This window comes from Geotrypetes seraphini, chromosome 13 (assembly GCF_902459505.1).
Source record: "Geotrypetes seraphini chromosome 13, aGeoSer1.1, whole genome shotgun sequence".
Lineage (NCBI taxonomy): Eukaryota > Metazoa > Chordata > Amphibia > Gymnophiona > Dermophiidae > Geotrypetes > Geotrypetes seraphini.
In genome coordinates this window covers 28,889,648-28,917,601 of record NC_047096.1, presented here as the reverse complement: position 1 = coordinate 28,917,601, position 27,954 = coordinate 28,889,648, and positions in this window count along the sequence as shown.

Below are 27,954 nucleotides of genomic sequence, written 5' to 3'. Positions count from 1 at the left end.
ACAACTATATACTTTTCCTTCAGGAAATTGTCCAAACCTTTCTTAAAACCAGTTACGGTATCCGCTCTTACCACAACCTCTGGCAATGCATTCCAGAGCTTAACTATTCTCTGAGTGAAAAAATATTTCCTCCTATTAGTTTGAAAAGTATTTCACTATAACTTCATCGAGTTTCCCCTAGTCTTTGTAATTTTTGACAGAGTGGAAAATCGATCCACTTGTACCCGTTCTACTCCACTCAGGATTTTGTAGACTTCAATCATATCTCCCCTCAGCCGTCTCTTTTCCAAGTTGAAGAGCCCTAACCTTTTTAGTCTTTCCTCATACGAGAGGAGTTCCATCCCCTTTATCATCTTGGTCACTCTCCTTTGAACCTTTTCTAGTGTCGCTTTATCTTTCTTGAGATAAGGAGACCAGAATTGAACGCAATACTCCAGGTGAGGTCACACCATGGAACGATACAGAGGCATTATAACATTCTTAGTCTTGTTAACCATCCCTTTTTTAAATAATTCCTTTACCAGCCATAGCCCTGGTGTAACTGCAGATGCACCAATGCAGCAAGGTTGCATGTAACTTACTATATTCTACAAGCTGCATAAATGGCAGATTTGCCCATGCCCCTCCCAAGTGCCCTACCTTCCATTTATGTGCTGTGCTACTTACACATACCCTTAGGCCCGGATTCTCTTACTGGCGCCGTTGTTGGTGTCCCCCTTAAAAGCATCCGCAAATCATGTGTCAATCACGTGATGGTGCTGGTTAGAGAATTGGGCCTCCAGAAAAGGTAGGCACTGGAAATGTAGGCTAGGGTTTTCCAGGCCTAATTTCTGATGCCTACCTTTGATGTGAATTGGGCCTCCATAGGTGCTTTACAGCGCCTAATGCCTAATGTCACTTCTGGCATTAGCCATGTCTACAGTGGCATTAGGTACTGTAAAACACCTAAGGAGGCCCAATTCTTGTGCCGATTTTTTAGTTTAAAACATAATTTAAATGGCATTTTTTTACTGAGCTTGGGTGCTCATCGGGGTCTACAAAACTGGCACCATTTAGAGAATCTGGGTCTTACTGTATAGTGCTTACATGTTATGGGTCACTTACATAAGTGTACACTTACCCGCAAAAGTGACAGCATTCTGTTCACTTTCATGATGAAGCAGCCCTGCCTTATATAATGGACATCTACCATAGACACATTCTTGTAACTTGCTGTATCTCTCTCTGGTTCTCCATCTATCTGTCTATGCATGGAGTAAAAGTCACAGAAGTGAGATGATTGACTGAGGACTGTCGCAGCTGCTAAGCAGAACCTGCTACCGCTGAGGAAAATTCACAAGGAGGAGGGAAGAGACTGTGGTCTCGGTATCCTGGAGCAGCGACAGCCAGGCACACTATATTTATTTATTTATTTATTTCTATTTATAGTCCATCCTCACGGAAAGCTCAGGATGGGTAACAAGAGAACATACACCTTGATAATATATTTTCCAGTAGATAGGAATGGTATGCTGAGCCATGGGGTTATCCATTTGTGCTCGCGAGCATACTGCAGAAGATGTCAATCACAGCTTTTCAACTCCTCCTCCTTCTCCACAGTTTCTGCTGCCCTCTTCAGTTCATACCAAAGCTTCAATTTGGTTTATCCTCTCATTTGAGCAGATGAATGGTGCACCTGGGGGGCTGTGGTAGCTGATTTCAGAAAGCTAAAAGTGCTCTAGTATTTGCATTGCTTTCTTTCTGCTGTACTTGGCAGATTGCTGTATGCCCACTTGGGAAAATGGTTCTTTGCATCCATGTGATGTAGAAAAAAAAACAATTTTCACACCTTCTTATGTATCTCAATGGTGTTTGTCTTTGACCTTGTGTGATGCAATTCTTTTCATATTACTCTTTCATACTCCCCACTGCTTTCTTTTCAGTGTGTTTCACTGCAGTATTGCTCTTGGGTTTCAATGCAAGGATATTGCTTTATGGTGCAATATCATCATTTGATTTTTATACAGCTCACTCTCTGCAGCTCTTGCTGTCAAGTCAGTAAGGAAATCCAGTGAATGTTAATAACTCATGAAGGTGGAATAGATAAAGGAAGTATCTATCCCACAGAGCTCACCGTCTGAGCAGACTGATGCAGAAAGTTTGCTTTAGAGCTGATGGCTTAACGCATAGTTTCTGATGCAAGCATAATGCACAATTTTTGCTCTTCATTGAAGTCAACAAATTATAAGCAAATAGGACATGCACAAAACTTTTGTGCTAATCAAGGCAGGCAGGTCTGATATATATGCGTAAATGTTCTGCACTAGGTAGCTAGTGCTGTACACATGTCTGAACAAAATTAAAAGTACTGGCACACATCTGCATATATGCTACAATGCTTTTCTGTACATCTCAATAATAACTCTACGTGAACCAATATTCTCACAAAACCTATGAAATATTCACAGGTATTAAAGACATGGAGGGGCATAATAAAAAAAAATCTAAGTCCCCTTTTGGCCTAAGCCCCTAAACGCTGAAAGTAGCAGTAGGGAAAATGTCCATTCTAAAAAAAAAAACAAACGTCCAAAATGAGTTTTTTTTAGAATGGCCTACCTCTACGTTCAGCAGTTTAATCGCCCAGACCACCACTTAAAACACATTATCAACCCAAAAATTGCCCAAGTCCCAAACGCCCAAAACAAGACCTTTTAGGCGAAGGAGGGGCCAGTCCTTCGCCTAAAAGCTGGATTCTGTAACCGACGTATATCAAAAACAACACTGGTTTCGTGGGTTTGGGGGCCTGCGCCTCAGCAGGAGGGCTTGGGCTCCCTTCTGCCGGTATTGTCGGGAGGGTTGGGGTGCCGGCAGGAGAGATTGGGCATCTCTTCTGCCACGATTCACAGCAGTTTTGGGAGGGGGGATCGCAATCACGTCAGGAGAGATTAGGCATCTCTCCTGCCGCGATCATTGCAGCGGTGGGGAGGGGAGGGGGGAGCAGGTTGCCGGGGCTGCTGAGCTGATCGTGGCAGCCCCGATCAGCTCAGCGGTCCCTATTCAGAACTTATACCTTGTCTAAGTCAAAATGTAAGTCCAACTGTGCAACTTTGTTAAACGTTTGGTTATACTTGCTGTACAACTAACGGCCTCTTTTACAAAGCCGTGCTAGCGGCTTCGCTGTGCTAACGGCCCCGAAGCCCATAGAGAGTTAAAGGGCTTCGGGACTGTTGCCATGCAACAGCCACTAGTGCGGCTTTGTAAAAGAGGTTGGCCCACCTCCCGCCCTTTTTCCTCCTCTAAAAACGCCTCTTTTTGCTCTAGGCGTTCAGAGGCAGGGTAAAGGTCTAAGCTGGTTTTAGATACGTCTAAAACCAGCTTTGATTATTGTCCAAGTACCGATTAAGGCCACTTTTTGAACTTTTTTATTATTATTATTATTATGAGTCCCTTAGAGAACTTTTCATATGTTTAAACAAACATGCTCTGGTGAAAGTTTAGGCAGTCGGATGACAACGGTGTTTCTGGGGCGCTCCTCAATAAAGCTATGACAAAACATGTCGGATACAACCCTCCCAAGTTACATCTAAGATAAGCTTGAAGCTTTAAGCTAATTTAATTATATGAGAAAGTATATATATATATAAATTGATGAATTAAGATAAAAAAATGATATAAAGTATAATAATAACAACAATTAAAATAACAAATGGGTCAGTGAGGATATTAAACACATAAAACTTCCCGCAAAAAAAAGTTTTTCTGGGCGGTGGAGTGGTGTCTCTGAGGCCATAAAAAGTTTGTTTAAACACATGAAAAATTATCTAAGTCTTTAATACCTGTGAATATTTCATAGGTTTTGTGAGAATATTGGTTCACTTGGAGTCATTGTTGAGATGTGCGGTTTATGATCTGTCCCCAAGTTGCAATCTAATATAATAAAACGCTAGGCCGCACATGCGCACTCCCATCGCATGGGTCCGTTTTCCGTGAGCTGTAGCGACCCATAGGAAGTGCGCATGCGCGGCTTACGGTTCTTTGAAAGACGCAGCAGTGGCTACTCTCACGATCCCTGCTTGCGTCGGACTGTCTCTCACTGTCACAGGGACAGTGAGAGACACAGAAAGACAGACAGACAAAGGGGTCCAGGGAGAGAGACAGACAGAAAAAGACAGCAGGACAGAGAGAGAGAGAGACGGAAATAAAAACAGACAGACAGACATATATTCTAGCACCTGTTAGTGTAACGGGCTAAAATACTAGTACAGTATAAGAAAATTCCATCTTGAATTAGAACAATACTATTCTGTACATAAAATGTTTGCAATTGCAACACTGGTGCACAAAAAATCATTCTAGAACATGAACTTGTGACAATAGACATTTCTCTCCTCAGACTTGTGCACATCTGTAGCTGCCCTTTCTGTCATATTTTTTTTTTTTTTTTTACCCGTACTCTTCATGGAGGCCATGAAAAAAGTTGTTGATACTGTTATGCTCACAGCAAAGTGAAGAAACACATTAAATCCTCACAGATGCTACTGTAGAAAAATAAGGGCTAGATTCACTAAAGATAGCGACTCAATCGCTGTTGGCCAATTCTCTGGCCGATTTTCTAACAGCGATTGAATCACTATCAAGTTGACATAGCCCTCGATGGAGACTGCCCCCAACTTTGTTGTTTGGCCTGAGAACTTTTCCGTGGCCCCTTGTAATACTGTCTAGGTGTCACATGCTAGTAATAGCACACAACATGAAAAATAAAAAAAATTGTCCCCAAAAAGTGCCACATTAAATCTGGACTTAACACGTCAGAAACTCCCATGTTAAAATGCATTAAGCCCAGATTTTACTGCACTTAAGTAAAAAAAAGGACTTCTGTATTAGTTAATTTTCAGCCTAGAACTATGACCAGAGTTTTCTTATCTTGAAGGCAAATCATATTTTCCCTCAGTGTGATAATATTCTCTACTTCAGATATTAAGCCAGGAGCAAAAAGACCAAGGGCACCATCACATGAATGATGCAGCACCACTTATAATCTATTGTAGGCTTAAGAAATCATAGGCCGCCTTCTGGAAAAGTGGAGACTGAGAGGAGACATGATACAGACGTATAAAATCATGAAAGGCATAGAGAAGGTGGAGAGGGGCAGATTCTTCAGACTAGCAGGGACAACAAAAACAAGAGGTCATTCAGAAAAACTGAGAGGGGACAGATTCAAAACGAAAGCAATGAAGTTTTTCTTCACTCAGAGGGTGGTGGACACCTGGAACACGCTTCCAAACGAGGTAATAGGACAGAGTACAATACTGGGTTTCAAAATGGGGCTGGATGACTTCCTGGAAGCGAAGGGGATTACAGGGTATAGATAGAAGGTTACTCTACAGGTCATAAGCGAAAAGCGTATGACAGTTTTAGGGTATGAGCACTATCAGGTCTTGGACCTGAGGGGCCGACGCGTGAGCGGACTGCCGGGCACGATGGACCTCCGGTCTGACCCGACAGGGGCAATTCTTATGTTCTTATGTGCAAACTCCATTCTAACATTCAATGTTGGGTCACTATGAGTAGGGATTTCGGATTTTGCATCTGGAAAAAGAGGGCACCTGGCCCCGCCCTGTTCTGCCCCCCCCCCCCATGCAAACCTCGTCTTTTCGGGCCAAGTCTAGAGTGCATTTGCACATGTGCAGATGTGACGTGATGACATCACCTTGTTGCATCTGTACATATGCAGATGCCCTCCAGACTCGGCCCCAATCTCAACAGCTTTTCAAAACCCAGACAAAGTGCCGGGTTTAGAAAAGCTGTCTGGATACCCAGACAGTTCTTCAAAAAGAGGACATATCCGGGTAAATCCAGACATCTAGTAACCCTAACTATGAGGGGCCACTGAAAAATTCTCAGCCCAACCAACAAAGTTGAAGCAGTCTCCTTCGAGGGTTATACAATTAGTCCAGCGATTTTCCATTTTTTATCGTTCTGTTGGAAAAATATGGTACAGTGTTCCCCCGCAAATTCGTGATTCACAATTTGCAGACTCAGTTATTTGTGGTATTTTCTGACTGCCTCTTCCAGTCAGAAAATACAGGGAATGAGTCTGCATATCAGCCTTCTGCACAGCCGATTCCTCCTCCTCTCCCCCCCACCCCCCCCGGTCAGCCAATCAGCCTTCTACACAGACGATCCCTTCTCCTCTCCTCCCCGGTCAGCCAATCAGCCTTCTGCACAACCAATTCCTCCTCCTCTCCTCCCCAGTCAGCCAATCAGCCTTCTGCACAGCCAATTCCTCCTCCTCTCCTCCCTCCCCCAGTCAGCCAATCAGCCTTCTGCACAGCCGATTGCTTCTCCTCCTCTTCCAAGTCAGCCAATCAGCCTTCTGCACAGCTGATTCCTCCTCCTCTCCTCCCGCAGCATACCGGGTATGATTTACTGCAACTGCCGGCGCCCCAGCTGCCCTTGCCTGCCTTTTTATTGACTCAAAACCGCATTTGCGGTTTTTCAAAATTCACATGAATTTCGGGGGGAGTACTGTACGAAAAAAAGGGAAATTGATAGACTAAGGGCTCCTTTTTCTAAGCTGCGATAGCGTTTTTAGCGCATGCAGAATTTTAGTGCACTCTAAACCCACACTACATGACTAGAACTAACGCCAGCTTAATGTTGTCGTTAGCGTCTAGTGCGCACAGCAATTTAGCGCGTGCTAAGCGTGTGCTAAAACCACTATCACAGCTTAGTAGAAGGAGCCCTAAGCGTATAACCCTTGATGGAGACTGCTCCAACTTTATTGGTTGGGCTGAGAACTTTTTCAGTGGCCCCTCATATATGAACCTCACTATGACAAATATTTTGACCTTATTTGAGCAAAGATTATATGGGTTAGTCTTTGATGTACAAATAGCAAACAAAAGAAAGTAGTTATTTCTGTATGTACTAGTCCTGTCCAGTGTTGCAAAATTTCTGAGAGTAAACTGAAATTAAGTAGATTGCCTACAAAGAGTTTCCATTAATTCCAGACATATTTTCACTGGGGCTGCCAGTAAAGGGAGTTTACTCATTATAAGATGAATTAATCATATGCTTGCTAATGTCTGGTAGAATTTCAGTGGCAGCTAAGTGGGGGTTTGAATGATTGGATCAATAGAGTATGGGTTATTATTTCAATCGAAAAAAAAAAGAGAAAACTATACTTAATAGGCAAGATCTTGGTCATAGATTTCTTGAAATTAAGTAGCCATCCTTTAAAACGTGTAGTAATATCCAATAAATTAATGGATGACAGACTAGATCGGTAACATTCAGTATTTTCTGACTGGAGAAACTTAACTTGGATGATGAGAGGAAGTGCAAGATGAAGCACAGTGGCACGATTGTAGGAAATATTTGCAATTGTACATCCTTTTATGTTCAGTCAAAAATACATTGCAGAAAAGCTTGTATGTAAATTAGGTGTGCTGACATACCTTGCTGTCTTCCTAGGGTTGCCAGATTTCCTCTTTGAAAAAAAAGGACACCTGGCCCCACCCAGTCCCAGTCCTACCCCCAGTTCTGCACCATTCTGCCTCTGGCTCCGTCCCATTTCTCCCCCTAAGGATCAGGATATTAAGCTTACACCAAACCCCAAGCAGCAATCCAGCTTGAACAGGCTTGTAGCTCAGGAGAATCCTCAGCCTATCAGGAGGCAGCTCACCCTGAAGCCAACCCTTAACTACCAGAGCAAGGCTAAGCAGAGCAGAGTGCTAGGAGAGCAGCAGAGCTGGAACAAATAACTAAGAGGAAGACCAATGGGGAAGGCACTTCTAATTGAAGCACATAGGCCAGTAAGGAGCTGGACTTAGGACAGGCAAGTGCCAGAAGTAAATGATCAGGAAGTCAGTATGGAACTAGGCTCAGATAATGAAGTATCAAGTAATGCTGAGAAATCTATGGAATGGAATGGAATGGTGATTGTCTAGATCAGTGATTCCCAACCCTGTCCTGGAGGAACACCAGGCCAATCGGGTTTTCAGGCTAGCCCTAATGAATATGCATGAGAGAGATTTGCATATGATGGAAGTGATAGGCATGCAAATTTGCTTCATGCATATTCATTAGGGCTAGCCTGAAAACCCAATTGGCCTGGTGTTCCTCCAGGACAGGGTTGGGAACCACTGGTCTAGATCAGTGGTTCCCAACCCTGTCCTGGAGGACCACCAGGCCAATCAGGTTTTCAGGTTTGCCCTAATGAATAAGCATGAGAGAGATTTGCATATAATGAAAGTGACAGGCATGCAAATCTGCTCCTTGCATATTGATTAGGGCTATGCAGAAAACCCAATTGGCCTGGTGGTCCTCCAGGACAGGGTTGGGGACCACTGGTCTAGACAATGATTCTTCTGAAACTATGATTGAAATTTAAAGTGGTGAAGGTTTAAAAGTGCTTCCTGAAGAGGAAATTAATGGCACTTAAAAATTATGTCCCAGAGAAACTGTAAGACTGCTTGCTACACTTATGGGAGAGTGTGGTGCAGTGGTTAAAGCTACAGCCTCAGCACTATGAGGTTGTGGGTTCAAACCCACACTGCTCCTTGTGACCCTGGGCAAGTCATTTAATCTTCCCTTTGCCCCAGGTACATTAGATAGATTGTGAGCCCACCAGGACAGACAGGAAAAATGCTTGAGTACCTGAATAAATTCATGTAAACCATTCCGAACTCCCCTGGGAGAATGGTATAAAAAATTAAATGAATGAACAGAGCTGTGGATTGAGCTTATTAATGAACAGAGAACATGAAATGAATCTGCAAGACAGAAGGTATTTCTTTAGCAGAACTATTGTGAGAAGTTCCACAGCCTATAACCTACCACAGTGAGATATGTCAGTAGCAAATCAACTGATGATTTTTGTAAACCTGAATGGGATTGGGAGGGATTTGCTACATCTAATCATTTGGGTGGCTAGAATCCCACACTACTGAGCTGCAATTGTCGGTAGTGCTTAGTAGTGTTTCAGGTTAGGTCCTAGGAGCTGAAAAAGTAAAAGCTCCATGAATCGTTAAATGTATTTATTTAAAACTGTGAGGTGATGAAAAATAAGCGAGAAGTGTTTGCCATTTCTTCAAGGTATGCTGGCCTGGACTTAATAAATGAATGTCAGAGTCAAAGCGTAATTAAGGAGAGAATTCAGAGTGGCAAAAGAATAAAAGGAAGTTTGTTTGCACTGTCTCCAATAAATACTGGTCTGGACTTATGGAAGGGGAGCCAGAACCAATGAATTCTAGAAACTGAAGGAAACTGTTTGCGGCAGAAAGATTTTATCATTTTTTTGTCTTGAATGAAAGTCGTGAACCAATGCAAGGGACTTATTTTTGAGTATCAAGTATCTTAGATGTTCCTATTGGTGGTATTATTTTGAATTGTGGCAAGGCCAGTCTTTTTTAATTATAAAAACACAGAGATTTTGCATAAAGATGTGTTTGAGACTTCTAACTTCCTCAACTAGACATTACCTAACTCTCTGCTAACTCCTAAATCTGCTCGGTCTGGCTTAGGTGCCTTTCACCTTGGGTTGAACTTCTCTAGCTAAGCCTAAGGCCCGGTCACAATATAAAGGCATTATAACATTTTCATCTTTCATTGATAAAGGGTACCAATCCCAGAATGCCCATTCAGCACCAATTTTTTTCAGTGATAAATTTGGAGAGCCATGTATAGAATTTTCCCCTAAGGGCAGATTTAACATAGCAGTATATTATGAAATTTCCAGTAAGCACACGGAACTTGCAAAAAAAAATAATGCAGGAGCACTAGGAGGCAGTAAGGCCCCAATTCTATAAATGGCACCTAAAGCTTAGGCACTGAGTAGAGTGGTGCTTATACGCAATTCTATAAAAATTAGGCACACTTTATAGAATTGTGCTTAGTGTCACCGAAAGTGGGATTTGACATCAATAGGCATCCTAACCTTAAGATAGCCCCTTTATACCAGAGTTTTCATGATCTAAAGAGTGGTGCTAAGTTAGAACAGGCATCTAAATGAAAAACACGTCCATAATCCACCCCCTAACTACACCTATAGGGTCTGAAGGGCTGGAGTTGTGATAGACCCTGATCGATTTTCAGAGGATTGTGTTTGTGAGGAGCTCATTAAACTAAAGGTGGATAAAGCAATGGGGCCAGATGGTGTAAATCTGAGGGTACAGGGAAGTTCTGGAAGTTCCACTGACTGGCCTTTTCAATGCTTCTTAGAGTCAGGAGTGGTATTGGAGGACTGGAGAAAGGAGAAATGTGGTCTCTCTCCACAAAAGTGGAAATAATAATAACTTTTATTTTGTATACCGCCATACCCAGAGTTCTAGGCGGTTCACAGCAATTAATAATATTACAAAGGAAGATAACATTGGGAATTAACATTTTTTGGAATCAACATGTCATTTAAGTTGACAAGAATTAAAATTTTTTTGGGGTGTACAGGTCAATGAAGTTGACAGAATATACAATGGAGTACAATAGGAATATACAAGAGTGTACAATAGGAGGGAAAAAATACCGGTCAGTGAAGTTAATTGGTTTGGAGGGTACAATTAGGAGGGGAAGGTGGAGGTTCATGTGTATTGAAGGGAGTAGAAGGAGCGAGCGGGAGTGTTAGGGATTCTGTCCATGGAATAAGTGAGTTTTGAGTTTTTTTCTGAAGTCCAGGGTAAGTGGGGGCATCAAGTATAATTTGGGCAAGCCATGAGTTTAGTTTGGCCGCCTGGAAGGAGAAGGTTTTGTCGACGAATCGTTTGAGTTGACATAGTTTTAGGGAGGGGAAGGCGAATAGATGAATTCTGCGAGAGTTCTTATTGTTGTGATCTAATTTAAAGTGGGGGATGAGGTAGCTTGGGGATAGACCAAACACCGTTTTGTAGCTGAGGCATGCGAACTTGAACAGTACTCTGGATTCAAATGGTAGCCAGTGCAGTTTATGGTAGTAAGGAGTGATATGTTCCCATTTGTTTAGGCCATATATAAGGCGGACGGCCGTGTTCTGAATCAGTTTTAGTCTTCATGGAGCCTAGGTAAGGCAAGTAAATTAATGGATACACTTTTACAACAGAAAATAATGACATTTCTGGAATCCAGTGGATTACAGGATCCAAGGCAACATGGATTCACTAGAGGCAGGTCCTCTCAGACAAATCTGATCAATTTCTTTGACTGGGTGACCAGAGAATTGGATAGAGGGAATATGCCATAGGCCAATGAGCATTTCTCAGCCCAACCAAGAAGAGAATAATGTGGAGCCATGAAACTTACAAGCTATTCCACACTTTTCTTGTTACTTTTTGTTTAATTTCATATCATTGAAATAATATGTTCATGGAAAAATAGGGGGCACATGGCCCCACCCAGTTCCACACCAGCCCACCCCAGCCCTGCCCCGGACATCTGATAATTCTAGATTACATTATTGTGAAGGGTACCCACATGGAGCACTTCTCTCATCCACACTTTTTAATTTTATTCTTGTTCTTCTGTCAATATTTAATTCATATTTCTAGAATCAGTATTTCCAAGTTTATTACTTATATAACACCTTTCAAGAGCTCTTTTCACTGGTATTGCCACTATCTTACATTGGGTACCACTGAGTTGTTACTCTGTCACCTGTCTGGAACCAGCAGCTCCTCTGAAGATCGGATGTTTGCTACTATCCTATCTGTAAACAAATGAAAGGAAGCAAAACCCTAACCTCCCTAGATGAATGCAGGCTAAAGTCAGTGTCTTCATAGGCTGAGGCCATGTATTTCTAACACTGGCTTTTACAAAGCCATAATAGAGGTTTCTACCATGGGCCAGCAAGGTAAATTATCTGATGCTCATAGAATTCCTATGAACGTCAGACCATTTACAATGGCCCATGGTAGAAACCTCTACTGCGGCTTTGTAAAAGGGGGCCTAAGTGTGTAAAAGAACAGATAATTCTTTTATTCCTAAGCTTACCCTTCCAGAAAAACAACAGTAAAAAATGCATCTGATATGAAATTGGCTCACAGTTTCAACACACACATTCACACAATATCTGAGCCACCTCACCTTTAACTGCAGATCCAAGTATTTTTGATTCAGAAGAAATGAAACTCCTCAGTAATTACCTTACAGTCTCACAGCTTTCTCATACAGAGCCTGATAGTATATCAGGAATACTGACTAGAAACAGCTCTGCACCACAGAACTTCTTAGAATTCTAAGATAAGAGATCACTCTTAAGGCTTTAGACCTTCAGTTCTCAAAAATAGTTTCAGATTCTCTAAACTTCACACAACCGTGTTTACTTGTTAAGATCTTTAGCAGATTAGTAATCAGGAAAGACTGCAGGAATGCACACGCAGAAAAACAGCTGAATGCTAAATTAAATACCAAAACATTTGTTTTAAATACCCATAATATTAGGCAATCTGAGCTGAATCAGTGGTCTCATACAGTGATTAAAATTCTGTTTCCCAATACTTCATTCTTCTTTTTAGCAAAAATCCAGTTTAAATTCTGAAACATGCTTTAAAAGCTCTTATCAATTTTTCTTTGAAATACAAGGGTGGTTTGAAAAATTTGGTAAACAAACAAGTTAAACAACATAGTCCAGCGAGTTTTCAGTTTTTTTTTTGTAAGCTATTTTTCCTACGATATGAAAAAACTGGAAACTCACTGGACTAAGTGTATAGACCTCAGTGGAGACTACATTTGTTTAACCTGCGTTTTTACCAACCTTTTCAAACCACACTCATATTGATAGAGGGAACGATTGTTAAAGCCAGATAAATAGAGATTCAAACATATTAATTTACTAGGAAAATTGCTATTATTTAATCCAGCTATAAATGAAATTCCATGATTCTCATGCTTTTAATTGCATCAAGGGGAATCTTTCCTGAAGTCTGTTTTGGTCAATATTTGAAATGCAATCTATGCACAATTTTTTCCATAAAAAATTATTTCCACAGTAAAGAGGGTAGAAAAAAAAATCAGAAATACTTTGTACTGGTGACAACGTTGAAAAAGAAAGTACTACAAGTGTACATTCTCTTTGAAAATCAGGTACAAGAATTTGGATGGGAAATTTGAAAATTGCTCCCTGCCTCCAAAGTGCTAAGGGCTGAAATTTGCATGTAGTGAAAGAGGAATAGGTCTTCTTGTGCTATAATCATGTGGAAATACACAAATACACAATACTATGAAGAGACAGGAAGAATCCAAACCTTTCTTTTTGTTTGATGTTCTTTATTTATTATAAAGGAAACTGCTGGTTAGTGATCCAGACCACTGTAGATGTACTAAATCTCAAGGGGAACTTCAGTGAATGATCAAAATTCATTACTGCCCCTAAGTTTCCATTAGCAATATGCCTTCTGTAACTCAAGCCTGGATGTATGCTGGACCCATCAATAACAGCAAATGAATAGTTGGACACCAATGAACATTGGATACACCCCTTCATCTGCTGCCTTGCTGGCTGCTAGATTTGTGGCAGATTTGATGGTCTGCGTCGGAGCTGATCACAGTTGCCCTGTCCATTAATCAGGGGAATTTGTTTCCGCCTCTCCATTGCTGTGTTCAACCATGTTCAACTTATATGAGGTCATGTTGTGGCTGATGATGATGTAATACCACTGGCGCAATCGTATTTTGCCAGACGTGACATGACTGTAGTCAAAGAAGTAACATATACAGGGCTTTCAGATCAAGAATTAAGGGCTCCTTTTACGAAGGTGCGTTACGGGTTTTACCGCATGCACCGGATTAGCGTGCGCTATAGCACGTGCTAGCCAAAAATCTACCGCCTGCTCAAAAGGAGGCGGTAGCGGCTAGCACACACGGCATTATAGCGCAAGCTATTCCGCGCGTTAAGGCCCTAGTGCGCCTTTGTAAAAGGATCCCTAAATCTAATGTACAGGAAATAGAGAAGGAAAAGATGGGCAGTAGCGTACCTAGGATATGTGGCACCCGGGGCCAATTGTTTTTTGACACCCCCCCATCTATATGAAAAACATGATTTTTAGTAACAATCCACATATCGCACAACAAGAGTATACCTAGGAAAAGGCAGCATCTTAAACACTGCAGTGAGCACTAGAACACCAACATATACATTGTAAAATTAAACAAGCCAGATCCCGCACAGTCAATTGATCCTGTAGTCAATGCCAACTGAAAACTATGTTCTTTTCATACACACAGAACAGAGATACACCCTCGCCCAATATGGAATAATCACAAACTAAAAATAGAAATATGTAGACAAAAGTTAAACTGAACCAGCAAGAAACCAGACCCTGGATACAATGCAACACCACAAAAACAGTAACACATGTCCTCTAATACAGTGCAAAATATAAAGACAGTAGATGTAAATTTGAAAAAACTGATACATAACAATCACCACTTTACAAATTAACAAATAAAAATAAAACAAATAATGAGAAATAAAAAAATACCATTTTATTGGATTAAACCCCGTAAGCTCGGTCCCATCCCCACAAACCACCTGATTCCATCCACACAAGCTTTGAATTATTTATATTAAAGTATAAAAAGAAACAATATTCTGTACAATTGTCAATTTATAAATGAGCGTCTTCTCTCCACTCTCTCTTCCCCATTTCCCTTCAGCGTCCTCAGCCCACTCTCTCTCCACTTTCCTTCAGTGCACGCACATAAAAACAAGCAAGTAACTTATCTCATTTTCATTCTATTCATTCATAGAAATTAAAGTCTAAATAATGCCAGTCACATAACAAAACATGATTTTACAAAAATAATTCCCTGCAGTCAAGCCTGCAAGGATTACTAGATGTCTTTCAGCAGCTCCCCTCCCTACCTCCCCCTTACCTTTGTGGCCAAGTCAAAATGATCTACCAACAATAAAATTTTAAAAACACAAAGCACGCTGTACGCAGAGAAAACGTTAATTATCATTTATATTCCGCGGGTTTTCAAAGAGGTCAAGGCAGATGACTTTATGCAATGTCACCTCAGTAACAACTATACAAAAATAGACAAATATTCCCCCTCCCTTTTTACTAAAACGCGATAGCGGTTTTTAGCGCAGGGAGCTGCGCTGAATGCCCCACGCTGCTCTCAACGCTCATAGGCTCCCTGCGCTAAAAAATGCTATTGCAGTTTAGTAAAAGAGGGCCATAGTGCAAAATATAGACAGCATATATAAATTCTCAAAGCAGACACATTTTGATCACTAAATTGAAAATAAAATCATTTTTCCTACTTTTGGTAATTTCTTCAGTTTCTGGTTGCACTTTATTCTTCTGACTGTGCATCCAATATTTCTTCCCTTCTTTCAACCTCCTGTATGCTTCCTCTCCTCCAGACCTCATTCCCTCCCCAAACTTTTTCTTTGTTTCATCCTGCCCCTTCTTTCTTTTTCTCTCTCTCCATACCCCCTTTCTTTCTGTATGTCTGTTTTTCTCTCTCTCCGTGCCCCATTTCTTTCTTTGTTTCACCCTGCTCCCTTCTTTCTTTCTCTCTCCATACCCCCTTTCTTTCTGTATGTCTGTCTTTCTCTCTCTCTCCGTGCCCCCTTTCTTTCTTTCTGGCTCCCTGTCCCCCCCTTTCTTTCTTTCTCCCTGCCCTCCCCTATGCCACCACCATTGGGGAAATGCTGCCACCGCCACTGGGGAATAGGCTGCCACTGCCGCCATCGGGAACAGGCTGGCGCCGAGTTCGCCCTGCTTCTCTTCCCCGTGAGGCCGACCAACTCTTGCCACCCGATGTCAATTCTAACATCGAAGAAGACGTTCTAGGCCAGCCAGGCAGCGATTGGCTGGCCCAGAACATCCTCTCTGACATCAGAATTGACGCGGGTGGCGAGAGTTGCTCAGCCCCACAGGGAAAAGCAGGGAGAACTCGGTGCCGGCCTGTTCCCGATGGCAGCGGTAGCACTCAAGTGGCTAAAGAGCTGCAGTTTGCCGGCCTAGGGAGAACACTGGAGGGTGGCCAGCTGTGCACCCCCTTGGGACGTAAACCCGGGGTGGACCTCCCCCCCACCCACCCCCCACCTTCGTATGCCACTATCTGTACCTCACTCCCTCCCTCTGACCATTCTCCTTTCTTCTATTCCCCGTGTACACAACCATCTCTTTCCCTCCCTTCCTCTCTCCCAAGTCCATGCCTTCTGTGTCCAAAAACATATTCCCTCCCCCACCTCAGCATCTCTTTCCCTCCCTTCCTCTCTCCCAAGTCCATGCCTTCTGTTTCCAAAAAAAATTCCCACCCCCACCTCAGCATCTCTTTCCCTCCCTTCCTCTCTCCCAAGTCCATGCCTTCTGTGTCCAAAAACACATTCCCTCCTCCACCTCAGCATCTCTTTCCCTCCCTTCCTCTCTCCCAAGTCCATGCCTTCTGTGTCCTAAAACCCATTCCCACCCCCACCTCAGCATCTCTTTCCTTCCCTTCTTCTCTCCCAAGTCCATGCCTTCTGTGTCCAAAAACCCATTCCATCCCCCACCTCAGCATCTCTTTCCCTCCCTTCCTCTCTCCCAAGTTCATGCCTTGTGTCCAAAACGCACTCCCTCCCCCCTTTTGTGTTCCGTGTTTGCCTCCCAGCCCATTTTTGCAACTTTCTCAGCAAAACGGAGCTCGAGCCACGAGGCTTGTCTTCTGTTTTCTGCCTGCCCTGCTGCGCACAAATAGCCAACCGGAAGTATTCTCCGATGTCAGCGCTGACGTTGGAGGGCAGGCTTTGCTTAAGCCCTCCCTCCGACGTCAGCGCTGACATCGGGGAAGACATCGGCAGGGTAGGTAGGAACAGAAGACGAGCCTCGCGGCTCGAGATGTATTTAACTCTGCGGGTTCCCCGTCCAGCTCTCTCCTGTGCACCCCCTTGGGGCGTGCACCTGGGGCGGACCGCCGCCCCCCCCAGGTACGCCAGATGGGTTTCCTTGTTTGTAAGTTTAATGGTTATCTGCATTTTATACATAAAAAAAATTTAAAAATAAAGTGGTTATGGTGAAATAGCAAGCCATCTAAGGAGTGATCAAATGATATGCATTTGAAGTAGTAATAAACTGAATTCCGTCTGTAAATAACTAGACGATCTGATCCTACTGCATGATGACTATGGGGGAGAAGTTATCAACGTGGGCTTTTGTTAAGTTGGGTTACTTTACCACAGGATTTAGTTACATAAAATGGGAACTTGTGATAAAATTGTCTGACTCATGGTAAAATAACTAGATTTGATAGCTTTCTCTCTATGAGACCGCCTCTCTTCTTTTGGTGAGACCGGAAACAGAAATACAATTAACATGTTTTAAGTTATCATCTTTTAATTCAATTCTCTACAAGTAAACGGTACAAGAAAGCCATGCTTTTTTATTTTTAAAATCTGCTGTTGAAAACAAAAAGAAATTATGTTATTTACAGGTCTTGCTTAAAATTACTGAAAATATAGCAGTCTTGTGATGATGGATTGCCATGTCATCTTATTAACCTGACAAAGAAATTCAAGATAGCTGACCCAAGGCAGCTAATGCATTTCAAATTCAACTCCACAGACAGCTCAGAAAGATCAATATTATGGAATGGTATTTTTCTCCTCCCCACTCCAAAACAAGGGTGGGAGCCCGAGAGACCACGGCCTCCTTGAGAAAGAGAAGCTTTAACAGTCACAGCATGTATTATATAAATCAAGATTGAACAAATCCTAATGGTTTGGACAGTTTTGGGAGTTGTTCCGTAGATTTGCCCATCTCTAGAGTCATCAGGGCCAAGACTGCAAGTTGGTGAGATACTGTCTTTTGCTCAGGGCAGAATTAAGGCATAAGCAACCAGGCATACAGCCTAGGGCTCAAATGTTTAGGAGGGGCCTTCTCAGATAGGCTAATTCAATGGCTTCCAGGGCAGATTTTGCCCTGGTAAGTCAGTGGCTGGAAGGATAAAAGTTGGGGGGGAAAGGTCAGAGACCAGAGCTACTGCTGCCAGCAGAGGTCTTCCTACCCTCTGCACAATGTTCTTCACTTGGCAGAAGGCATTAGTGACTTCTTACCTCCTGCTTTCTTTTCTGCTGGTTTTCTTCTGCTGTTACAAGCATTCAGGACTCCGTTTTCAAGAGTTCTAAAATGTATTTATATTATGATGAGGGGACAGACATGCTTATTTGCCTAGGACCCACCATAACATTAAGTCTACCCTGCTCATGGTGCTGTGGATTGCAAAGTAGGGTTACAAGACATCCAGGACTTGTCCTCTTTTTAGAGGACTGTCCGGGCTCCTGGATGGACTTTCCAAAACCCACCAGTTTCTCTGGGTTGGAAAGCCCGGTGTTGGAAAGCCCAGACGAACTCCAGCCGCATCTGGAGGGCATCTGAGTGCAGATGATGTCGCACACATCCGCCCATGCTCCAGGCCCTCCAGACGTGGCCGAAGCTTGTCGGGGAAGAAGAGAGGAGGATTGTGGGGGGTAGGGCTGGAGGCTGAACTGGGAGGGGCTAGGGTGGACTGGGGTGGAGCCAAAGACAGAACTGGGTGGGCAGAACAGGTCAGGGCCGGAGGCAGAACAGGACAAGGCCATGTGTCTGGATTTTTACGGCCCAAAAATGGTAACCCCAATGCAAAGGCTAGACTCAAGAATTAGTCTTAATTATCATCTTAGTTATCAAGTTAGGCGATGCTAGGTGCAATTCTACAAACGGTTGGTAGGTGCTGTTTTTCTAGGCACCTACTGAATTAGGTGCCATTTATAGAATCTGGCCCCAAGTGCTCCTGCGTTACCTCTGCATTATTCAAGTCATACCCACTAATCATAGTACACTACCAGGATAATGCTTCCAAATATATTCATTGCCCATGGCATGCTTCTTGGAAAAAAAATATTTTTCAAGCGTGGTGCACTTAGTGCGTGGGAATGGCAAGTTACCACAAAAGATGCCAGATGTTGTCTTTCTACCCTGCTGGATCTATTAAGTAAGCGATCATCTATTGCATCTGGCCTGAATCGTCTTCTAATCCAAGCTATGTGGTGCCAGCGAAGTCATCACAAACTGGGTAAAAAAAATTTAAGTACAGAAGCACTGAGCAGATAGTTAGGAACCATCATTAGAGCGATCTAGCAGAAGATGATAACTGCCAAGATCTGAAAAACTGCTGGGAGGCATTTTATCTGAATGAGACATACATTTTTAATAAACTATGTATGACTTTAATAATAAGCAATCTGTTAAGCATTTGACAGCCCATAACGGAAAGTGAAGGGAGACTTCATTACAAGAAAGACATTCCTTACCAAATGGGCTTGGAGGGGGGGGGAGTGGGGGGAAGTGATTCAATGAAGACATCAAGGAAAGTAGGTAAATATTACAAGAGATAATAGGTGTTTTTGTTACACATGCCACACAGCGGTGAAGAATTAGTGAAACTGGGGAGTTTGCCTTTGCTGGGCTTGGCCTAGTTTCCAAAGTCACGATTCTGCTATTCCACATGTATCTACAATTTTCTTTCCGTGATTCTTTCAGCCAGCAAATCATTTTTGGCTACCCAGGCTTGCAATTAGGCACAAAAATAATATTCTTTATTCTTGAGGCTGTTGGGACCTGAGAGAGATATCCTGCTGTCCACTGTTTCATTGTTGATTTAGATGTAAAATCCTTCTATTATACAAAAAAAAGGCACGGGAATGTTTATCTTCCTGCTTTAAACAGCTGATACCCGCCCTTAAAACTTCTTACATTTCAGAGGTTGCTGCTTGTTTGGTGATGGACAGTTTCTCTTCCACCACAGCTCCAGTAGAGAATGGAATAATAATAATAATAATAACTTTATTCTTGGCGGTTCTAGGCGGTATACAACAAAGGCAAGCTGATCATCAGCAAATTTGTACAAGTCATAAGAAATACATAATTATAATTGATAGAAACCAAAAAAACTTAAGTCACAAATCTATCAAATAATTGTGTCTTTACTGATTTTCTAAAAGAATAATAAGATGAAACACCTGTAAAATATAGATGCACAAAACATGAAATTATGCAAACATCTTTCCACAGTGGTCACCTGTTCCTGCAAAAACTATGCTAGACAGGATAGAGAAGTTTTTAAAGTTATATAGTTAATCTGATTCGCTTTGTGTGGCTATTTTAAATGTTTTATAGAAGCCATATTTATATATTTATGTCAAATGCATCTTTTGTTGTTAGGATAGGCTTTTTAAAAATATATATTTTAGGTGTAGAGACACTCTGGTTCTCTGCTGTAGATGCACAGTAGAGCCCTCTAGTGGCCCTCAAGAGATATCGTTATTACCCAGTTTTGACTTCAGTAGAGGGTTGAGTGACTTGCCCAGGGTCACAATCCTTGAGTCTCACAAAGTCACTTTTGCATTCCTCCTGTCACTAGCACATCTTAAAAAAGACTTGCCCCTCATTTTACTGTGCTCGTATTGGTTATTTGCTTTCCCATTTCTCATTGTTTTCCTGATTTCTTTCCCATATATCTTCTCTAGATCTTGTTGCTCATCTTCCTCTTTCTCTAATCTCCTGTAGTTTATGACTGCTAGTCTTTTTTCTCTTACCATTTTTTAATTTTTTTTTTGAGGGGGGGGGAGGGCTGTATCTTTTGAAAAATTTAGTGGCCTCGTTTCCCTCTTACTTTTATTTTCTTTCCTAACAAAAAAAGTGACCTGCTTCTTTATATTGTATCCATGCAAATTTAAGAAAAGAATTAATACCTGCCTCGCAACAGCTTTGTGCATGAGCTTTTGAGGAGGTAGTTCGCCGGCTTCAGCTATTACAAAACACCGCAGTCAAGCTCATCTACAAAGCAAAAAAATTTGATCATTTGACTCCCCTCTTGCTCATAGCTCACTGGCTACCCATTCTTCATCGCATTACTTACAAAACACTTCTGTTAACATTTAAAACCAAGCAGTCCAATTCACCCGCGTTCATCGACAAACTTCTCATCCCATATGCCTCTTCCCGGAATCTGCGTTCTATCACTCAAAACCTATTTTCTGTCCCCTTTATTCGTGAACTATTTCTCGATTCTACCCGCAAAACTATTTTCTCAGTCACTGCCCCCACGTTATGGAACGCCCTTCCGTCAGATCTTAGACAAGAAACATCTCTTGAAAAATTCAAATGTAAGCTAAAAACATTCTTTTTTAAAGACGCCTTCTCAGTTTGATTCCATTCACTTAAAGTCCTAACATGTTCTATGTAGTCGGCAGTACCGAACTGAAACGCTTTTTGCGAAGCGACCCCTATCCTAGTATGCTAAAGCCCTTCCGTTTCTTCCCTCCCTTTTAACATTTTGTTTTTTCATTTTTTCATTTTTTATTTTCCCATTTTTCCTTTTTATTCCAGTAAATCTATTTGCATTGTCGTCCCCCCCACTTTTTACTTTTAAGCTTATATTTTATTTTAACAATATTCTGATAATTGTAAACCACTTAGATATGTTTTTGATAAACGGTATATCAAAGATTAAAGAAACTTGGAAACATATGTTTATGTTTATTAAAATTTGATATTCTGTCATATCTTGCAACAGTTCTCAGTGGATAACATTAAAATTACATAAATAAAAACTGAAAAACTCTATAATACAGGGTGGGCAATGGAAAAGTAGCCCGCCTCCAGCGATAGTATGACAAGATGAATGAGCAAATGGATTGTTTTTATTCACTTACCCACAAGTTACAACAGATGGAGAAAGTGGTCCCCATTCACGTCTATGCACCTTTGGGCATGTCGGATCACGTTGGTGTATACTGCTTGCACCTCTTCAACAGTGATGCTGTGGATAGTTTACATGAGGTTTTCCTCGAGTTCATCCTGCGTATGTGGATTGTTGGCGCACACTTCCTGCTTTAAATTTCCCCCACAGATAAAAATCGCCTTCCACAATCACTATTCGCTGTTCCAGGGAGAACACAGGTATTAGAAGCGGGCTACTTTTCCGTGGCCCACCCTGTATAAAGAAAAGACAACAGTAAAACTTTGGTTTACGAGCATAATTCGTTCTGAAAACATGCTCCTATATCAAAGCAAATTTCCCCATAAGAAATAATGGAAACTTAAGACGATTCGTTCCACAACCCAAAAATTCTAATACAAAATACTATACGTACTTGTATTGAAAGACCTCGCTCATTTAGAAGTCACTACACTCCTGCAGCGTCAGAGAGAGAAGAACCATCGGCTCAGTTGTGATGATGGGCGCATGTATACTCTATGTACTCGTATTGCAAGACTTTGCTTGCATATCAAGTTAAAATTTAATAAAGTTAAAAGAGGATAGATTCCGTACAAATGTAAGGAAGTTCTTCTTCACCCAGAGAGTGATAGAGAACTGGAATGCTCTTCCGGAATCTGTTATAGAGGAAAACACCCTTCAGGGATTCAAGACAAGGTTGGACATGTTCCTGCTGAACCGGAACGAACGCAGGTAGGGCTGATCTCTGTTAGGGCACTGGTCTTTGACCTGGGGGCCGCCGCGTGAGCGGACTGCTGGGCACGATGGACCACTGGTCTGATCCAGTGGCGGCGATTCTTATGTTCTTATGTTATCTTACAAAACACTTGCAAACCAAGTTACTTGCAATCCAAGGTTTTACTGTATTCTCATCATTCATATCTAAGATACATTCAAGTCCATCCACACAAGAAAATAAAATTAAATAGCATCAATGTGAACGTCACTAATATGGAACATGAGGATGTCACTGACCAGACTTTAAGGTAGATATCCTGCAAACAACGGGATGGTTGGATAGGCTGGAGTGAGCTTGGACAGCAACTTCAGCATTTGGAACTTAGGACAATATCAGACTTTACTGTCTACGACCCAGAAATATCAAAGAAGAGACAAGTTAATCTAATCATGTATTTGTTTAATGGGTATAACTTATGGGCAGACTGGATGTACCGTTCAGATCTTTATCTGCTGCCATTTACTATGTTACTATATCTGGGCACAGATGTACAGAATCCACCCTCTCCGTTCTGCATTTTGGCACCTAAATTTTGGCCAACTTAATAGAATTGACACCATATTGTTTTATTTCAACCTAGACACATCCACCTAAAAAGAATATGTACTATGCAAACCCACATAGACTTTTAACAGTGCAGAGGTGGGCCATTTTCAACATGCCAATTTATCCAAGTAAATGGTTTTGTCGATGGTTATTGACTTTTGCCAGAGGAAGAAAGAAGTTATCCTGCCGTTGTATTGGGCGATGGTGCGTCCGCATCTGGAGTACTGCGTCCAATATTGGAAAAACTGGTGCTCTTTTCCCTGGAAAAGCGGAGTCTTAGAGGGGACATGATAGAGACTTACAAGATCATGAAGGGCATAGAGAAAGTGGAGAGGGACAGTTTCTTCAAACTTTCAAGAACTACAAGAACAAGAGGGAATTCGGAAAAATTAAGAGGGGACAGATTCAAAACCAATGTTAGGAAGTTTTTCTTCACCCAACGGGTGGTGGACACCTGGAATGCGCTTCCAGAGGACGCGATAGGACAGAGTGTGGTATTAGGGTTCAAGAAGGGATTGGACAATTTTCTGGAGGAAAAGGGGATAGAGGGGTATAGATAGAGGACTACTACACGGGTCCTGGACCTGTTGGGCCGTCACGCGAGCGGACTGCTGGGCACGATGGACCTCTGATCTGACCCAGCAGAGGTACTTCTTATGTTCTTATGTTTAACTTCCCCTCACTGCTATTAGTAAGTGAAGTTACAGATCCAGAGGATTCCAAAGCTTAAGTTTCCCTCAGCTCTTTCTAAGGGAGATGTTAGGAAATATTTATCTCAATGTCAGTCCACAATGTGGACTGAAGCACATTGTGCAGCAGCTGCTTCTTCTCTAAGTGTCCTTCAGGGATCCCCTCAGCTATCACTGTGAGCGCCATAGTGATGAAAACCTAATGAGCATTAATGTGCGGGCTGTCAGGTTTCTCTACTTACACTTCCCAACGGAGTCTTAGTTTTTGGAGATGGGGAAGAAATAAGAACAACTTTTTTGTATGTTTGTGAGTAAACTGCACTACTACTTAGCTGCCTAAAAATATACTTAGAGAACACAGACCAGTTACCAAGTACAAAACAGCCATCGTCTTGATGGCATTTGTCAATATAATCCTGTGAGATCCAACTAACTAAACTAAACTAAACCTTAGGTTTCTATACCGCATCATCTCAACATTCTCAGAGCTCGACACGGTTAACAAGAATTAGGGTGGAAAGGAACTCCAGTGGAAGGAAAGATGAAGAGGAAATTTAGAGGACTAGAGTAAACAGAGAGGGAGGAAGAGTTACACTGCTGTGATCTCATCAGTTACACTTTCCAAGATGGCCGCACCCAGTGAAGCAAAGTAATAGTTCAAGGGTTGTTCATGTTTCAAGATTATTTATACTTGATATCCCGCAAATCATATTACAGTGAAGCGGCTTGCAATAAAATTATTATGGGTACAAATAACTAATAGTATTCCAAGATTTGCCTAAACTTCAGACTATTTTCTGATAAAATTGTCAGTTATAAACAGGGCATGTATCATTACCTTTTCTATGTTCTAGGAAAACTTTGAGAATGCTGGCCAATATTTAAATATTGAGAAATATAATTTACCATATTTTCCGCTCCATAAGACATACTTTTTTCCACCCAAAAGTGGATGGAAATGTCGGGGCGTCTTATGCAGTGAAGATACAAATTTTTACCATCCCCCCTCCGTACCTTTTAAAAACACCCCATACCTTTTTAAAACATCCCCTGCCCCATGATACCTTTTTAAAACACCCCCACCCCATCATACCTTTTAAAAACACCCTTATAGCTTGGTGATCCAGCGTGTACCAACATGGGCAGGAGCCAGCTTTCCCTGTTGCTGGGCTGGGCCTATGCCGCTTCATGAATGGCTGCTGTCAGTTCTCATGACGACAACCATTCAGGAAGTGGTGTGGGACCATTCAGCAACACAGAAAGCTGGCTCCTGCCCGTGCCAATACACACTGGACCACCAGGCTATAAGGGTGTTTTTAAAAGGTATGATGGGGCAGGGGTGTTTTTAAAAAGTCGGATGGGGCTGGTGGTATTTTAAAAAGGTACTGGGGGGACAGGGTCCAGAGCCTGGCAAGGAGTGGGGGTTGGGTGCAGAGCCTGGCAGGGAGCAATGGGGGCTGGGTGCAGAGTCGGGGTTCAGAATGTTTTTTTCTTGTTTTCCTCCTGTAAATTTAGGGTGCATCTTATGGTCAGGTACGTCTTATGGAGCAAGAAATATGGTACTTTCAAAACCATAATATTCCCAACCTCCCCCATAGATCTTTATATACATACTTCAGTCAATTGTTTAGGCAGAATTAATCTGTTCAGAGATTTAAAAAATAAAAATTAGTGCGTTATTTAGCATTTGGTCATTGTGCCACCATGGACCCTATGACTCTGTCAGACTGCCTGTGCATTGATCCACCACAGACTCTACCTCATGGTGGTCTCATTGCAGATCCAAGTTCCAGATAGCAAATCGAACATGCTCCTAGTACTTATCAGCTGCGTATCCCATAGTAGGCAGGTAGAGGGGGACAGGAGAGGAGATGGGACCTCTGAGTGAATCAACTTATTTACATTACCTAAAGATCTTCCTTTTATGTACACAAAAGTACTTTACACCTTATACTGTTTCACTCCTTCAGGTTATATAGCCCAAATGCATTACCCTGCATTTTATAAGCATGAAATCTTAGCCTCCAAATTCTGGACATTGAGAAATGTAAAGTACTACATGTGGGAAGCAGAAACCCGAGGTACAGCTATACGATGGGAGGGATGTTATTGAAGGAGAGTACCCAAGAAAGGGACTTGGGGGTAATGGTGGACATGACAACGGCACAGTGCGCAGCGGCCGCTAAGAGAGCGAATAGAATGCTAAGTATAATCAAGAAGGGTATTACTACCAGAACGAAAGAAGTTATCCTGCCGTTGTATTGGGCGATGGTGCGTCCGCATCTGGAGTACTGTGTCCAATATTGGTCGCCATACCTTAAGAAGGATACGGCGTTACTCGAGAGGGTTCAGAGGAGAGCGACATGTCTGATAAAAGGTATGAAAAACCTTTCGTATGCTGAGAGATTGGAGAAACTGGGACTCTTTTCCCTGGAGAAGAGGAGACTTAGAGGGGATATGATAGAGACTTACAAGATCATGAAGGGCATAGAGAGAGAGGCAGATTCTTCAAACTTTCGAAAAATAAGAGAACAAGGGCATTCGGAAAAGTTGAAAGGGGACAGATTCAAAACAAATGCTAGGAAGTTTTTCTTTACCCAATGTGTGGCGGACACCTGGAATGTGCTTCCAGAGGATGTTATAGGGCAGAGTATGGTACTGGGGTTTAAGAAAGGATTGGACAATTTCCTGCTGGAAAAAGGGGATAGAGAGGTATAGATAGAGGATTACTGCACAGGCCCTAGACCTGTTGGGCCGCTGCGTGAGCGGACTGCTGGGCACGATGGACCTTAGGTCTGACCCAGTGGAGGCATTGCTTATGTTCTTATGGACCATTCTTCAAGCTTGCTCATGTTATCCACATCATCAGATGCATTTACCCTATTGTTAGGGTTACCAGATGACCGGGAAAACCTGGACATGTCCTCTTTTTTAGTGGACTGTCTGGGTTCCTGGATGGACTTTCCAAACCCGGCAGTATATCCAGGTTTTGGAAAGCCCCACCGCATCTGGAGGGCCTCTTGAGCATTCACGGATGATGTCACACGCATCTGCGTATGCTCAGAGGCCCTCCAGATCTGGCAGGAAAGAAGAAATGAGGCTATGGGGGGCAGGGCTGGGGGTGAAACAGGGTGGGGTTTGAGGCAGAACAGTTTAGGGTTTGAGTAAGAATGGGATGTAGCCATTATCACCCACCGACAACCCTGGTGCCCCTAATCCTGATTTCCAAGATAAGCTAGGCAAGGGCTACAAAGCAAAACACGCCTAGGAAAGCTCACTATCCCTCCCATTAACTCAAATAAGCATACAAGGGGTGAGGGAAAGACTTTGGACTGTGAAGAGGAAAATCCTAATGCAAGCAGGAGCCTTAAACCTATGGGAGGGAGCCCTAGAACTCATCAGATTCTTCCTCAGCCTAGCAGTACAGGGCGGGGTACCCATACGCTGAACAAATGGGCAGTTTGGTTAGAGAAAAGGATGGAGAAACGCCAACACTCCATGGGTCTGAGAGGTACACTGCCAGAGTCCATAGAGGAAATGGAAATTGAGGGCAGTAATTCAGAGCAAAAGGCAGCTCTGCACAACATGGAAATGGATGTGGAAACAGATTGCCAGACTGCACAGCCTGAAAGCATGGGCCATTTGTTGAGAGAAAGAGGCAAGCGGGAACTTTGTTCACTTTGTGCCATGTTAATGAACGGTAGCATTTTTTAGAGTCTGTTTGCTTTTTCAGTGGGAAGAAATTGCTACAGCAGCATTATTTTTGAAACTTTCAGGGTGGGTTGTTTTTTTTTTTTCATCTGGAAGAAACTGCTACAGCAACGTTTCGGAACTGTTTGGTTTTCCTTTTTTTTTTTAATTGCCTAGTGCCACAGTATAAGAGTTTGGGGGGGGGGGGTTTCTGCGTATTTGGGTGGGTCTTAGGATTTGTATTCAAACGTTTTCTAGCAAACTTGACAGATCTTCTTTCGCGCCTTGAGCACAAGGTGACAGCCCAGTAAGCTAAAGGCTATCAATTACTGTTGGATGAAGATTCCACACTGTGTGCAAGAGTAATGATAATAAGAATATTTGAAACTAGCGCTGGGGAGCAGTAGTACTCTCCTGGCCTGAGATATTGAAATGTGAACTATTTTTCATTTGAAGATTTATGTTCTCTTGATGAGCCAGGTGCTCGGGGACACTGTTGGAGGTGGTGTGTGCTGCCTTTCAGTGGTTTGGGTGTGGGACGGAGAAAGGACTGCTACTGAACTGAGTATTTTGAATCGTAACAAAGATTGA